The 17,465-nt window shown below is 41.0% G+C and overlaps 1 protein-coding gene across 14 annotated transcripts in view; it reads right to left on the minus strand.

Annotated features, from left to right (window-relative positions):
• Window positions 1–17,465, minus strand: part of KIAA1217 (KIAA1217 ortholog) — a 355,773-nt gene that overhangs the window by 195,864 nt on the left and 142,444 nt on the right. The window contains exon 1 of one of the 14 annotated variants that reach the window (XM_027695596.1): window positions 13,708–13,727. The exons of the other annotated variants lie outside the window; for them this stretch is intronic. The gene's annotated coding sequence lies outside the window, so the exon portion shown is untranslated. Of the gene's footprint in view, window positions 1–13,707; window positions 13,728–17,465 lie in introns of those variants that run through there. 14 annotated transcript variants of the gene reach the window in all.

Consider the following 17,465-nt stretch of genomic DNA (forward strand, 5'->3'; position numbering starts at 1 on the left):
TATCTAGACAAACATTTTTATTCTACTCTGCTCACCTAGGATATCTAACTCTGCCTTGAAGGAGGTTTGGATTGCCCTACTATTGGTATTTAAACAGAACCCTTGATTCTAAATTGTTGATGGAAGTACCCTAAAGCAATCTGAAACATCTGAAAAGATAAGAACATTAAAGATGCATGGATGGGCAAAATTACCTCCCTCTCTTAATCTAAGCTCCTGGATAATGAAATGCACTGCTAATATTTCTCAGAGGTTCCCCAGCAGCTTAGACTGGTGCTTTGTCATACAAGCAGTAGTTGATCTGCTATTGTTTTCTTTTCTAACTGAACATTTCACCATTGCTATATCACCAAGTTAGTATCTACTGATTTCAAAGCTATACACAATACCTGCAGTTCCCCCCCTTAACAAAGAAGATAAAACATACTATGTTTACAATAAAATTAAATTTCTAGATAGTAACAAGATGTATGAAATCAAAACTTCATATAAATGTTTTAACTTACTGAACTTTTCTCCTCCTTCAGCACAGCGTTCTGCACCAGTTATTAGGAACAAGAAGGGAATTTCCTCCTCCTCAGACTATTCTTGAAATAGATTGCAGTAAGTCTTCCTTTCCAAACTCAGCCTTCAACAGCAAAAGGAAGCAACTCTCAAGCTACAGGCAGGAACAACCTCATGAACTAAAAAAAACATACCCAAACAACCCCCATCCCAAAATTTTGACTACCACTTTATTAAAGGTCAATGCAGCCGTTTCAGAGAGAAGATCTCTATGAGCTGTTTTTAAAGATTTCCTAGTGCAGAAACCTAAATCATAGCATAATGCTTGCTTGTCTTGCCTTTCAAGTCCGGAAAGCCCTTTGTTAAGATCACTTATAGTAAGGAAACAAGTTTTCACTCACTCTGTATGTGTATTTTTATAAGCCAGTCTTGTAAACAAACTACTAATAGTTTATGGAGGCCAACAGTGGATAGATTTTGCTGTGAATGTTAAATGAAAATTTCTACACCAGCCCCACAAAGCCTTACAAGATCTGGGAAATCACCCCATATGGTAGTGTCAACAGTCAGAAGACAAACAACAACAAAAAGGTTCAGGTGGTAACGGCCTCCTGACAACTTTACTGTCATTATATAGGCAAGGAAAAGGCAAAATATTTATTGAGTGGCTGTATAAATGTGCACCGCACAGCATGGAGCAATCTCGTTTCAAAGATCTCAATTAAATGGAAGCCGAATCAAACCATATGCTAGACCCTGAGATCAGCATTGTTACAGTGATGATGAAAGGTGAGCGTTAGCTGAATTCAGTAACTGGGAAATAGAGGAGTCCTTTGGCCTTTGGGTTTGTTTGGATTTGTTTGGGGTTTTTTTAAAGACAGTGTTCTCTGTCTCTTCGTCATATCCCTTCCTCTCTGACAGGCCAAAGAAAGGGGCTTTGCATAACAGCTCAAGAAACTCCCTCTTAGAGATCCCGCTGTATCACTGAGGGATTTTGGCACAGAGACTGATGCTGTAGTCCCAGCAACATTTATATCTTAAGAAGGGTGGAAGGCCAGAGTTGTCCCTGTGAGGACCATGCCTTCACTCTGGGATCTGATAAAGAAGCTTGAAAACTCAGCTGTGCTGTGAGCACTTCAGCCTTGATACAGCCTTCCCAGGACTCTTCTGTGGAGATTGTGTTGACAACAAAAGTTCTCCATGAGATTTTTCTGTAGCACTGGATTGGTAATCACAGGCTTCTTCAATACATCATGCCACTTCTAGATTTACCAATCCCCTGCTCATCGCTCTTTCTGACCTGGCTATAGACTTGGAAAACAGAGAAACCATGATCTAACCTTTTAATATTTATATGTGAGACAGAAGAACTGTTAACAGCACAACAAGATCATTACCTTCCATAAAAAGCAAGACACAAAGAAGGTCCTTCCTAAGGACATACCTTCCCCCAGCCCTGATCAACTTAGGACAAGCTGATCCATGATCAGGAGAGTACTCAGGACCTCTCTGTGTAGGTTTTATTTGCTGTATCAAGAGCCCAGGCTGCTCATTCAGAGATTGAAATTAAATGATTAGAAGTCATTTGAGAATAACAGACTAAACTAGAATTCTTCACTAACCCAAAGCCTCACTGTAATAAAAAGGCTTGTCACAATAGAGAAATGCAAATCATGGGCAGATGCTCCATCAGTGCAAAAGAATGATCACAAACTGAAAACAGAAACTTGGAAAAACAAAGCATGCAGGAAATCCAGAAAGGACGGCATTGGGGTCAACGTGACAGAAATGGAAAGATACTCTCTATTGGGAAAAGTATGAAGAAATACAGGAAAAATATTTCCACAAGTTTTCTGGCAAAGAAATCCTTCATTAGGAAGCAAGGAAATAAAACTGAGCATGCTTCTGGGAGAAATGCAGAGAGAGGCATTTGATGGCTCGTGGCTACCTGCCATCAGATTAGCAGTGAGTGCTCCGACCATACAGGCATCAGGTATGAAAATGCACCAATATACTGAAATTCTGTCCTGGGAAAACATGTGACAACACTTTTAATTTACACTGGCAATGTCGAACCTCCCAAAATGTCAATAAAATTTGTTACAGATCTATTCAGTTGATGATGATTTTTATTTCATATGAGAAAAAGGAGTGCCGTCTCAGACTAATTAGGTTTCCACACCAAAATCCATGTCCATTTAAATAGCAGACTAAATGCAAACAGATGCTGTCTTGATTTCACATTTAAAATCCAAGACAGTGGTTCCCAAAGCAGGGTCCCAAGCTCCATAGGACCTGTCACAGGTTACTCGGTGCTCTGCAAAATTGAAATCTCATTTTAAAATACTGAAAGAGCATCTATGGGAAATAAAGAGAGTGCAACTACCCTTCCTACACACATGAACTTTATCCCTGCTTGGAAGAGAAATGGAAGAAGGGTAGTAGCAGGACCCAGTAAGAGTCTGCAGCCACAGTTTGCATAAAATTGCTTTTTAGTGGTGAATGAAGTTTCTGTAATGCTCTTTACCATATCCTCATTTTACTCATCATGTAATTGTTGATTATGGACTTACAGAAGGTTTGTTTTCTGCTGCTAAGACTTTTTTTCTAAATGAAAACCATTACTGACTGTAGCCTCCTCTGTCAGAGTCACTCTGGACACAGCCAAGACAAGACGAAGGTGGGGAGAAGCAGCTGCTGCCAGGCTCATCCACCACAGCTCAAATGCAGAATCAGCACTTTCATTCCAGTTCTTCAAAAAACTTGGTGTGTCCCTCTTTTGCCTTAATTCCCTTCCAGAAAGTACTGGTGTAACCTCTGACAGCTTGCTGTGGCTGTGTATGCATGTTCTGCTGTTACAGAAGTATCTTTTGAAGGCGTCTTGCACTCCTCAAGAACAGTCCCTTAAACAACCCACTGTAACACATTTCATAAGGATCCTCTGCAGGGGCAACACGCAGGTATCATTGGGGAGATTTGTTTCAATGATGCAGCTAATGCTTTTGCCTCAGCTACACCATTCTTAGAACTAATACTTATAAATCTGGTTTTGACAATCCTTATGATGCAGTAAGCGGAAACTGTATACAGATTTAATTCTGTCTTCCAGACAACCTGAGCCAGATCCAAGGGTGACCCAAGAGATACCTAGAGGTTAGACAAGGGACGAGGCTTTCCCATATCCAATACTCAGCAATCTCACCACTTTTCCTCACACCTCCTTGCTTCTTGGCCCTCTCTCTTCTTTGCTCACAGCTGAGGCTTTCCCATCTCCATCAGTCTGCAACCCAGAAGCCAAGGCACCACCCCAGCGAGGGGAAGCCATGGACAAAACAGCACAGTCCAAGGAGAGCCTGGTGACAAAAACGTGTACTTACGATAGTTCTCTGGTGACAGCATGGTACCTGGAGCTTCTCCAGCCCAAGAGTAGATCAAGACCACAGGACAAGAACCTAGGGCTCAGTAGTTCTCTTGGATTTAGGACATTTAAAACACACCGTGAGTGGGCGCTGTCAGCTATCACTATCTCCCTGCCTGTGCTGGAGTGTTTGGCATCCAAGAGGCAGGTAGTAGATACTGAAGACATGGGCATTACTTGAGACTCAGCATAACGAAGAGTGCTGAATATCAGTAAAAGCATTCACTCCTGTAACCTCAAAAGCAGGTTTCTGAGATTACAAGCTTTTTAGAGTCACTTGACTGAAATTTTTGTTCTGATCTGATTGCATTCCCACAAAGGACAAGGTCAAAATACATCCCTTATTAAATGACACAGAAGCTGCACAGCACTTGGAGTACTTTTGTCAAACTAAGGAAGTAAAAAACTTCTAACTTAAGAGCCCACTAGAATAGAATAAAGAGAACTCCGCCAATGGGTTCAAGAGCAAGCAAAAGCCAAATGCTGCTTTAGACTGGTGAGAGCTGAAGTAGAACAAAACATTAGAGAAACGGAAGGCTGGGAAGCTGCTTTGGGAAGCTGCTGTATTGGGTTTGCATTGAAGGTTTTCATAATGGGGGGGAGAACTAAAGGGTTGTCTTCTGTGGGAAGCTGCCAGAACCTTTCCCCATGTCCAACAGAGACAAAGCCAGCTGGATATAAGACAGACCTCCTGCTAGGCAAGGCCGAGCCCATCAGAAATGGTGGCAGTGCCTCTGAGATATTTCAGAAGGGGAAAGAAGTTATTGTGCAGAAGCAATTGCAGTCAGAGAAGAGAGGAGTGAGAATATCTGAGAGAATCAACTCAGCTGACAGCAAGGTCAGTAAAGAAGGAAGGGGATGAGGTGTTCTAGGTGCTGGAGCAGAGATTCCTCTGCAGCCTGTGGCGAAGAACGTGGTGAGGCAGGTTGTGTCCCTACAGCCCATGGAGGTCCATGAGGGAGCTGAGATCCACCTGCAGCCCTTGGAGGGCCCCATGCTGGAACAGGAGGCTGTGAATCCATGAGAAGCCCATGCTAGAGCAGGCTCCTGGCAGGACCTGTGGACCCGTAGAGGGAGGAGCCCACGCTGGGGCAGGTTTGCTGGCAGGACTTGTGACCCTGTGGGGGATCCACACTGGAGCACTTTGTGAAGAACAGGCAGGGAGAAGGTAGAGATTCAGGAATAAAATTAAGCCCGGGGAAAAGGGAGGATTGGGGGGAAGCTTTTTTTACGATTTGTTTTACTTCTCATTATCCTGCTCTGATTTGATTGGTAATAAATTAAATTGATTTCCCCAAGTCAAGACTGTTTTTGCCCACGATGGTACCTGGTGAGTGATCTCTCCCTGTCTTTGTCTCAACCCATGAGTATTTCATTATATTTTCTCTTCCCTGTCCAGCCGAGGAGGGTAGTGATAGAGTAGTTTTAGTGGGCTCGTGGCATTCAGCCAAGGTCAACCAACCACACGGCTTCATTAAAAAAAATAAAATTACAAGTCATTACAATTAAAAAGAAGACCATCCTTTTAAACATACAAGACTATTAGGAGAATATTTCTGTAATATTATAATTGCTTTACTGTGTTAATATACCTTATTAAAAACTGGCATAAAGATGAAGATCAGTAGTAAATGTGTGACACAAAACTACAAATTACAGATAAAGAAGTGGTTACTGAAACTTTCAAAAAATGCAGATGCATCATCTGATTTAGAACTGAAATCACAGAATCACATAATGGTTTGGGTTGGAAGGGGCCTTTAAAGATCATCTAGTCCAGACCCAAGAGCAGAATGGACACAAAAATGGACCTTTGAAAGACAGTGAAATGCAAGAGATGTGACCCCTGAAAAGATTATAGTAGAGGTACAGAGTGGTGAATTTTAATGCACAGAACTGCAACATCCTGAGGATGAGCAGTGGAGAAGAGGAAGAAGGTCTCATTATAACTAAAATTAATATCATAACCCCAGCTGTGTCAGTTCTGAGATAGATTAGAATCAGGACTCCTATTGTAAATTAATCTCTCAAGAGAGGGCACGGAGGGCCATAGAGAAAAAGGATGCTGTTCTTAAAATACAGAGCTATTCTGAAACCAGTCTGTGTTGGTCAGAGAGAAAAGACAGCCAGGTGAAGTTATGTGACTTACGAATGTCTGCATGCTTCAGAGGAGGCACTCACAGCTACAGGGAGTTTTCAAAGGTGAGGGACAAGCTGAATGCACAGAACACTGGACTAGAACACCTATGCAGCTGCACAAGTAAATCTGATTGATTTTTTTATCATTATATGGAAGTTTACTGTGCTGTTACACACATGCTAAGGGTGTTGCAAGCATTTAGTACTCAAAGCCATGAATTTACCTTGTGTGCACTAGGAAATGCATGGCTCCATTTATGCTGTCTTCTTTTGCCTTTCCTACGAAACAGAAATACATTGGAAGCAGATCTCAGAGAAAGCAACTCAACTCTTCAACGGAGCAAAAGTCAACAGTGAGAAGAGAAGGAAGAAGCAGCCACAAACATCTAAATATAGAAAGTCCAGTAGGAAGTTCCCCTACAGAGATTTAATCTGCTATTGTACTCAGATCCTGGCATTACGAGTTAAAATCTACAAGAAGCTATCATCTTTAATACATCATCTCCTTCCTACTGTTCTTTAAAGCAAAGAAGCTGATTAAACATCCTGCCACACTCCGGTAACCTTAACAGTGCATTTCTTCATTTCACACTGCAAAAGGTCAGTCACATGCTAAATTGCTCTTCTTTGTGTGAATTTACACTCAGCACAGGACTAAGTCAATAAGGGCTGTACTTCTGATCTTTTCAACAAACAACACACTAAAAAGTAGTAGATGGCATTTCAGACAGATGTTAAAAATTCGAGTATGCCTTATTCTTTTAAAAAGTTTGACTTTTACATTTGCTTAGTGAAACTCTAGATTAACTAGTGTGGTATATTTTGCTAGAATAAGAATATCTCTCAAAGCACTAAAACAGCAAAGACCTGTATGCTCATTTTATAAAGCAGGTAAGGATCTTAAAAGTTATAGCTTTATAGTTCCCTAAAATGTAAGTATAAAATTCAGAAGAAAGTTTTAGGGCTTTTAATGAAAAGAGTAAAATCAAAAATACAAATATGAAAACATTAGACATTAGCATATATTATCATTGATTTTATGTAAGAATTAGTATTACTCCATATACACCTCTCTTAACAGCTAAACTACTGACTGAAAAAAGGATCATTTCAATACAGCTGCCAAAATCCCATTTGTAAAAAAGTGTAAGTCTGGTTTTCAGTTTTCTGGGAAACACAGTTGAGGGATCTGGGAAGAGCAATTTTTGAGGTCCCTGCTGTTGTCTGACAATTCTTTAGGGCTTTTGTGCCATTAAGTACTTGTTGAAGTTGGTGGGAAAACATGTCTGTTTTTTAAAGGCACAAGGCTGGGCGTTTTGCTGGGTAATACTTTTCACATGGGACATCGAGGCATGGGTTCCAAAGCATACTTTTAATCACGTCCCTCTCATCCGCACGAAAATAAAAACACATAAGTGACTTCTCTAGATTGTCATGACAGTACATGAGGTCAAAAAACCAGAGGGGGATTGGGGAAGGATGTTCCCAAATGTTTCCCTACACAGAGAAACAGGCTGGCTATAACATTTCCACCCTTTCGGTACAGGAGTTGTTTCAAGTGGTAAAGGTCTTTGTTGTTTGCACAGCATGAATGCTACAATTTTGGCTAAGGAAAGGAATGATGGACCAAACAACTTTCTAATATCACAGTTAGTATGAAAATGGAGTTGATTTTTGAGTTGGAAATCAGCAAATCTGTGAGTGTGATTTCACACCACTGCTGTCTGGGACAACAAGGGGCTTGGACAGGATACAGGAGTCCTCCTTCCAGTTGTGGACTCCAAAACAAAAGCAAGATGCCAGAAGGCCAGGGCAGCACTAAGGCCAGGCATGTGGTCTGGCGATCTCCAGCAGCCCCTGTCACCATCTCCCCCTGCCAGCCCAGAAGGACTGCAATCCTACCACAGCACCAGGACTGTGAAGCACTCTGCTCTGCTGGAAGCCAAGAGGTGTTCCACAGACAAAGCTGTGGCATATTCTGCAATACTGCTGGGTCACCAAATACAGCCTGCAGTGTATTTATGTGGTTAGCAGACATCCACGCTCTGAGATTTACAGAATCCGTCAAATGAAAATGAAAGGCAGGACTGACTTTCACAGCAACTCCCTTGGTTTTAAGGTGACCTGTGAGTAAATGGATGGACTCTATGCCACACTGGAGTACGTCAGCTGTGCTCTCTTACCCACACTGCGAATGTGTCCAAAACCTTTAAACTCCCCTCCCCTTTCCTTTCTCATTAGGCTCTAAAGCAGTAATACCATGACTTGGTACCACTTTGTCCCATTGGTATATGTGACAGTAAGAAAGGACAGGCAATTATTTACAGCTATCCACTGTTAATAGTGCACACAGAACTCCTGATGCAAAGGAAACACAAACCCCACCCTCACAGGATAAAAAGGCAATATATCACAATCTGAACACACAATGTACTTATTGCTCTTGGTATTTGCATCTGCTAACCTTTGAATCTAATAACACAACATTAATGTTCTACTAATACAGTGCTTATATAGAATTTCCCTTCTTTTTCTTTAATATACAAAGAAAAGAAAACAATTCTGTGTTGTGAAACAATTGTCCAAGATACTGCTGGAGCATCAATTCCTGTATTGTTTCTCAAAAAGATGCACAGAACTCCTTGAGTGCTGCCTCACCGTGTCTCACTCTGTGCAACACACACACACTGCCCAGAGAAGCTGGGCACACACATACACTAAGCACGAGACGTGACAGCACCTCTGGTAACTCCCTCATAGAATGAGAACAGAGAGGGACTACAAGAGCCCACCAGAAAGCAACCACCTTTCCAGGAGTAGGAAACGAAGCAACGCAGATGTGTAAGAGAGGAGCAAACAAAAGGTTGCCTTCTTGCAGCCACAGCTGTTGGGAAGGCAAGGAGCCACCTGCATGAGATGGATCAACTTACACCACACAGTTTGTTCCCACCCAGCACTGCAGTGTTTTCTGCAATGGAGGAGTTTCAACATGTAAAAGAAATCAGATTTTTTTTTTTTTTTAATTCTGGGCTCACAAGACATAAGCCATAGCTTCATGAACTTTAACGTGGTACGGGGTGGTAATGTCACTGCAAGGAGACATCCCTTCTTCCCTCAGCTGCTTACTTCCAATCCCTGTCCCCAACCCTCTGCACAGCCACACATCGAGCCATGACAGCTCAGGGAACTGACCCTGCTGAAACTAACTTAAAAAAAACCAATTTCTTTATTTCTTCTTCTGGGTTGGTGGTTTCACTGCAAAGCACAACTCACACTCTAGTAGAAAGGAGGAAATGATTAATTGTAAATTGGGTTAAATACTAAAATAGTAAATTGGTAAAAATATTATTCCATGTACTTTATTGGAAAGCTATCTGTAATTTCCACCAATTCCAGTAACATCTTTTTATGCTTTTAAGTTAATTTAAATTTTCTTTGATACTGCACCTGTTGGGGACACTTAGTAGGTGTGCTGAACGTAAGGCACAGAAGATAATTACTTTGCTCTACTTGGCAGAGGTAGCCTATAGGTATGCTGGTCCCACTATATCCAATCTCATCTAATCTCAAAAGCAAAGTGGTCCTGAACATGCTTACATCAGAGTCAGAGCTCTTACCTCCCAAAAACATGCAACCACTTCTGGTGCCCCGTAGGGCAGCAACCCTGTGTCAGCAATGCTGTACAATAGTTTTTCAGAAGAAGAATGAAAAGCAAGTTCTCTGCTTGAAACCAAAGAGAGATTTATATCACGAAAGTATGCAACACATCATTACCCAAACCGGAACGAAGGCAGGACATCAGCATTCAAGTGTTATGGGAATTTTAACAGTGAAGGTCAGGGATTTGATCTGATGTTCAAGCAAAATGCCAGTTATAGTTTGCACAATGCCATCAGACAGACAATACAGTTTTGCTGAGAAACTATTAATTTAATGTTATGGAGGCAAAATATTCAGCTATGAGGTTCTATTATATTTAGAGCCTTTGACCCTGGTTTATCCTGGAGTTCAAGCCCTGATAATCTATGTGCTTGAAGCTTCTTGGTGGATAATGGAAAATTCTGCTCCATTTCCTCTGGGACTTCATGCTCATTAGTCACAGCATACCAATTAAAAGCTTTGTTAGAAAACCAGAGGAATGTGACACAGCACATGTACAAACCAGGAAGCTTCATTCACATATAACATGGATGAATGGCTCTGTATGGAAAGCCAAGCATCGCATTAGCAGGTCGTGTGCATCAGCCTGCAAGATCAACAAAAGACGTGCAAGAATTTTTAAGTCAGCACTCTCAGTAAGCAATGGATTTTCATTTTGAACAATGAGAGTTACAGTACTTTTCACAGCCCACACCCTCCTTCTAACCAAAGGTAAAATATTTTAAAAGTTACATTTTCTTACTTTGCTACTTTGGCAATTATCTAGCAGGAAGTCACTAAACATCACTAGCTACTGATCAGATTCTTTTCCTAACCATCAGAGGTGAAATTGGGGTTAGTGCCCTGGCAAGCTACTTATGACTAGAATAACAACCATTTTTAAAAGGGATTATTGCCACTATGAACCACTGTCAAGTATCTGTAACCGCAATTCTCAATTAAGGAAAGAATAGGACTCAGCGTCTGTGCTCTGATCATGCAGTTAATAACTGACTCTGCCTCAATCAAAACAAAAGCAGAATTTAACATGCAGATTGATTTTTGCAACAGTCTGTGTTACCACCCTATGTCTAATCATTTATTATAGAACTTAAAAAATAATGGTCAGCTACAGCAGTAAAAAATTCAATTTTATTAACTCTTTTTATATTAAAGCATTTTCCTCACAGTGAATGACCTTCTCCCAGGAGCTTTTGGGGTTAACAGCTCCCATCAACAGCATGCTATAAACTCAGCAGAGGCAATAGCTCTACCTTTCAACTTATATTATCATTTCTACATTTCAAATGCAGCATAATGATGATGTTTAGCATATTTCTTATATTATAGACGGAATACTTTTTAAAATATTCCATCTGTGACAGGAATGATGACATTATGAAAACTGCAGCATGAACGACTCATCACAGAGGAGAAGACATTTTTGAAGGATAAGAGGGTCTTAGAGCCACTTGGAAGGACCCAGATGGAGGGATGTGGGACACACTGGAGCAAAGTCCTTGTCAAGAACAGCAGATCTTTTTATGCCTCAATAACCCCTTCATTCCCTCCTGCCCCAGTGAAGCCTGTGCCATCTCTGAGCCCACCGTGCGACCCCATCTGGCACCTCCCTACTCCCACCTCTGTGGTTGCTCAGACAACTGGCTCAAGGAACCCCTCCAGCGAAAAACCAACCTAGTAATAAAGAACCAAAAATAAATCCTTGGCTGACTAGCGCTCAATTGAACCTTACTAATGCCAAGTAACTAGCTGAAGGGTAACACTCCCTCTGTAACCAGCTCCAACAGTGACATGTCTGCACTGGGATCCCATTTGCACACGTGACTATGGCAATTCCCGTGCCCTGATGGGGACCACAAGTCTTTCCTACACAGGGTTTGGTCAAAAACTCTTTGGAATTTATTCCTCCTTCAGCACACTGGGAACACTGCTCTTTTTCTGCCCTTTTTCTCACAAGCACATCCCTACATCCTTTATCCTCAGGGATGGCAACCCACCAGAAGGGGCCATAAGCTGAGGTAGTGGCCACATCCCCAACACTTCTGCAGCCCCAACTCTGCCCTGGGAGTTTGGGTCCTGGCAAGGGACAGGGACAGCTCGTGCCCCACCTGACCCCAGCACAGTGCCAGGAGCTGGCCAAGGAGAAGGACAGGAGAAGTGGTCTTGTGCTTTCTCACCTAAGCACCACCAGAAGTTATTAGCTATGGTCACTGGTCCCATCAAGCATAGGGAGAAGCCAAACTTTTCTCTTAAAAGCTCCTTCTTACAGAAATCTTTACTCAGTATCCTTTTTTTGTAACTACAAGTAATTGTGTCTGAATTTGGGAGCACTTAAACTAAATAACTGCTCATTTTGTATGAAGAAAACATGCACTTGGGCAAAACCCCCATAGTTTACAAAACCCCACTGTCAGGAATGGAGGCACTGTGCTGCCTTGCTGAAGAACAGGTTCTCAGCTGTGCTCAGGGGAGTCCTTGGGGCCAGAGTGAAACTGCATCCATCACTGCATCCACAGCCCCACTGCACTGCAGGCTCTCCCACCTTTACTGTGTTATTCATGACAGGGACCAAGGAGAACCTCATGATGACTTGAGAAGAGCATGGCATCTCCTTCCTCCCCAGGTGTCAGAGGAATGGTGGGAAGCAAAGCCAATGACAATTCAAAGATAAGCTAAGCAAGGTAAACTAAGTTAACAGTTCTCCTGTTAACTTCTCCTCCCCTGGACCCTCCCAGACACAACTGGCACCTTTTCTTAGAAAGGCTGTGGTTTGCCTCACATTTAGATCTGGTGTGAAGCTGCTCCATGGTGTATTTAGTGAAGGTAGAAAGACAACGTGAGAAATGAAATGACAAATAGTTGGGTTCTTTGTATGAATTCAAAGAATAGGATTAAAGCTGCTCAAAACGCCATTTTTTTCTTTCAGTTTTCACAGAGCTTTTATTAAAACACTTCATCCTCCTTGGAAGATGTGAGAAGGAGACAGAGGAGAAGCTCTGTGGTATTTTGAACCTAAAGAGCTAAGAAGTCCTTAAGTTTAGCATGTCCCTGTGTCCGCATCCCCACTAAAATCCAAAATAAATTTTGGACTCTTTATTTGCTTTTTAGATTTTAAGTTACAGGCAGGTAGTATTTCCACAATTTTCATTTTGTAACACTAATGCTGAGATTCTTTTTCTGGAATCAGAGGTTTACATTGACTTTTAGGATTCCAGGAGCTGGAACACCAAGAACAGCTAAAGCTGCAAAAAGGCAAGAGACATTTTTCTATCAATGTCAAAAATTGCTTACTTCAAACAATATATTTATGGGTTTACAGTCATACTGAAATAAATTAACGAGAAAGTAATTTTTAAAAATTCCTTGCCCAAACATCTCTTATTTTAGATCAGTCTGATGTCTGCTAACACACCATACTAAAGTTAAATAGTTTTAGGAAGGCAATTTTCTCTTAATCTTCACCAGGGCAGGTCACACACAGTCTTTCACTAAAGCAAAGTATCTGCTCTTTTATTACTCTAATTTTTCATGTTGCCTTTCTATTTGTATTTGATGGATACAGCTGCAAGTAAAAGTTAGACCATTATCTTGAGAGAGCTATACTCTCATTCAATGTCACAGTAAACATATCCTCTTTTTAAATGGAATTTTATTTTAGTGTAAGCCAAAATAATTGAAAAACTACCATTATGTGCCTATTACTCTAATTGCCTGCCTAAAAAAAAAGCCCGGAAATAAATTACTCATGAATAAGTGGAACAGAACTTCAGGATAAAATATTTTGTTTCAGATACATGCTTATAGCCCATACAAAAAAAACCCCTAAGAAATCCCAAAATATATGTATATAGACAGATTGAAGTAACTTATCCATTTTCATCATCAGAAAGGTGAAAATAAGTTTCAGTAAAATAAGTCTTTCCTGTACAGGGAAAGTATTACACATTTTATTTATGGTAGTGAAAGTCCAAAGAAAAAGTCCTTACTCGTAATTTTCTCGTTCAAATAATCCAGAGTTTCCAGTTAGTAAACAAATATAAAGCACCTGAGAGTTATTTTGTGAGGTTTTCTTCCTTAGGGGGTAGTGAAATCTTTTCAACTTCTTCACATTATATTTCTCATCATACCCCATTCTAGCTTAAAAAATAAAAACTTTTATTAAAAATACATATCTTTCTAATGGATAAAAATTTAAGGCAACAGAATCACCCTAAGCCTTTGAACAGGTCCCTTGCGCTCCCAGTGACATTTACTGTCACTTCACTCACGCTGTGTTACAGCAGCGTGAGGATATCTGACGAGAAATGAAAGGAGCTCTGAAGTTGTGTGTGCTAAAGGATTTCCTGCTGCAGGCTCCCTGCTGAGGCTCAGATTTAAGGGGTGAGGAGCTGACTTGCTCGGGATGTCTGTTTGCAGGCACCCAGAGCACAAACCCAGCAAGAGAGGGACGCGCTCGCTGCCTTTCCACACCATCCCCCCAGTCCTAGGCAAGGCTCACCCTTAATGCCAAAGGGTCATTTTCTACCTTCTGAAATTTTTCACATTCTGAAATTTGTCATTTTTCTAATCACATTTCATTTCAAAGAAACAAATAAAGCTATCTCTAGTGCACCTATACTCTGTGCTTAGCTGTTTGTTTCTCCTCTTTCCTGTCCACAGACATCTGTCCTTCCCCTCTATCCTTATCTAAGATAAGCAGCTTCAGTTTACACACACAGTACCTTGCAAAAGCATGGTCTGGAAAATTAATTCTTGAAAGGATTAATATTTTTTCCCTCCCATCACAAATATATTTCTGCTTCTGTAGACAACATGTTCCACTTTGCAAACAGGGGCACTGCCTGCTCTGGCATACAGGAGCATTCCTCTTCTGTGCAAAAGGAAAACTGCACACAGCCCAATGCAGGAATAATTCTAATTGCCAAAGTAACATGGTCTGTCATATTGATCCACCTGAAATCTCAGAGAATAAACAAAGCAAATTCTTTTATTAAAAAAACTCCAAAAAAACCCAAAAAGAAAACACAAAGCCTTCTGCAGTCATTATCACTTTTAGGGAGGTGGTTTTTTCCATTCTCTAATTTTTGCAATATCAGCCTGGCCATTTGAAAATAAAGGAAATTTCTACCACTCATTCTGACTCATTTTTAAAAGGTTTTCCCTTATATTTTGCACAGAATTAAAATTACATGCAAAGGCCTGTCCTTCAAATGCAGTTAAACAAACCAGGGGGAAAACCCTTTCCTTGCCTGCCTTTGAATTCACAGTGCAGTGCAATGGAAACCCTTCAAAGAGGCTCCACAATTCTGTTCTGAAGGGGCTCATTCCACTATTCCGTAGCAGCATCCTACTGAGTGCAAGAATCAGTAATTTTCTTCTTGAGGAGTCAGATGAATCTCTTTGCCTCTAATGTTTTCAAAAGTTTCTTCCCTACCATCAGCCTCCTTCGTCACACATGGACTCCTCTGCTTCTTGATTGCTCAGTCCAGGGGCATGAACAAAATCCATTCAATCACCTGGATCATTCTGAAGAAGAACCAAATTTATATTATGCAATGGCAGGGAAAAAATGGGCAAACTTTCTCACCCCTAATTTTAAGAAAGATGTGGTCTTCTGGCCTCCAGAGCACTCAACCTGACTGCATTATTTTTATAGTTATGGACTTGGCCATCAAAGCAGCTTTAAATTTTCATTCCCACAACCATGTTCACTGACTGTCACTGCATCCAAACACAGAAAGTGGTCCATACTGCAAAACAATACAGGGTAAACATCATTGATAGAAAGAAATACATGCTTAGAGAACAGAGAAACAGTATGAACTAAAGCCAGACACAGTGCGGCAGCAAAGGGAAATAAAAGCTTGTTACAACGGGGAGAATAAGAGGTGAGAAAGCTGAGGGAGGGCAAGACGAAATAAAGCTAAGGGCAAGAAAAACATGACAACAGTGAATAGAAGTAAAATTTTTTAATCTTGAATACAAAATAAACTTTGACAGTCTGTGACATGTGCAACCACAAATTTTATTATAGAAACCTATTTTCACAGGGGATGCTGAACTGGATACTCCGCTGATACAATATTTTACTCTTGAAGCTCAGTTGTTCAGGGGCTAGAACTATGTAACTCATATCTAGGAAGAAAGCAAAATACGAAAGCTGTAAATCCAGATGTAAAAGACAGGAACTGACTTGGCTTATGTTGACAAATGTACTACCTAAACAAAAGTTATGTAACTTCATCGTTGCTCAAATAAATAAGTAAATAGCAAAGCTGGCTATTACATCTTGCTAAGGTACGATCGCCTCTATTTATAAATTGCAAAAAGGAAATGTAAGTTTTTAGATGCCCTTTCTCCATTGCTTTAGGGGGCTTTTAAAACAGAGAATAGAACATGAAACTTAAACTGTCCTACTTTCAAAGTTGGAGCTATGTAGTCCAGCTCCCCATACTGATTACTCTCCCAAGTAAGAATTTGCAATCTCTCTCAATAATTGAAGCAAAGAGAAGACGGTTTTAGCTTTGATAATGACTGGCGAATTTCAAATAGTTTGAGCAACCCCCAAAAGTTCAAAATGAATATTCAGATTTTGTTATGCATCATGGTCTGCAAATTGAGGATAGAAATCTCAGATGATATCTATCTTAGATCTTCTCCAAGATCCTCCGCATGCCCTAGTTATGTCTAAGCAGGAAATATTACAAAAACGACCAATATATTTAGTTATGAAATGTTCAGAGTCATCTGAACATTCAAAATGAAAATATTGAGGGAAGAGATTCACTGAGAAATCAAAAACTTGCAACTAGTCTCTCTTCATATTGGGCCCATCCCTATTCCACCTACGTTGCTTAACTAGCATATTGTTTTAGCTCCTGGAATAGGAGTTACTCCTGCAGTCTCCCACCTGCAGCAGTTCCCACTGGTGACTCATCATTGCCTATGAGAGAGATCCCTCCCCATGTTTACACCCACTGGTGACCTTGCAGAAAGACTGAGAATAGTGTGAATCAAGGACAATGCTAGATCAAGTTCTACATCTCTCCAGGGTCGAGTTCTTGCTTTGCACAGGTCACTTCTCCCTGCCTGGCAGTGCGCAGCTCAGCAGGGATGCTGCTGCTGACAGGCAGAGGGGCCAAGCTGGCAGGCACGGGAGCATCCTCCCCCTGCCAAGGCCCTACACCAGATTCCCATCTCAGCTACACCATCATAACTGAGCTGAAAGCAATGCAATTGCATTGACATGGCCAAAATCCAAGAGGCACTATGTGTGAAGCAGGACTACCCATTGGCAGAGAAAACGCCAGGAAAACAGCAGCATAGCAGAGCTCATGGCTGGCTCCTGCCCCATGGCAGCTGTCACAAATGCCACCCTCCAGCAGGAATCATCTTGCCTCTCTGAAAACACTGTCTCTTCTAAACAAGACTGTGGTCAACAGCCTAATATTTTCCTGGGATTAATTTATTCACCAAGCTCACTAAGTCTGTGTAAAGGATCGTCATTTACTTGAAATGAATTGGAAAAAAATAAAAAACAAGCAAAACACTTAACCCAATGCTCTAGTTCCAGGAACACATCACTGTATTGTTATCTTTACCCTTAAAAAGCTTCCACCATGTATCACCTCCAAGGACAAACATTTTGGCAGAGAGAGAAAGTTCACAGCACACCATCAAAGTTAAAGATTTGTTTTTGCTCACACTATGACTTACACATTTCACAAAATCAACAAACAATTTA

Source organism: Neopelma chrysocephalum, unplaced genomic scaffold, assembly GCF_003984885.1.
Source record: "Neopelma chrysocephalum unplaced genomic scaffold, ASM398488v2 Primary Assembly neopelma1_102, whole genome shotgun sequence".
Classification (NCBI taxonomy): Eukaryota; Metazoa; Chordata; class Aves; order Passeriformes; family Pipridae; genus Neopelma; species Neopelma chrysocephalum.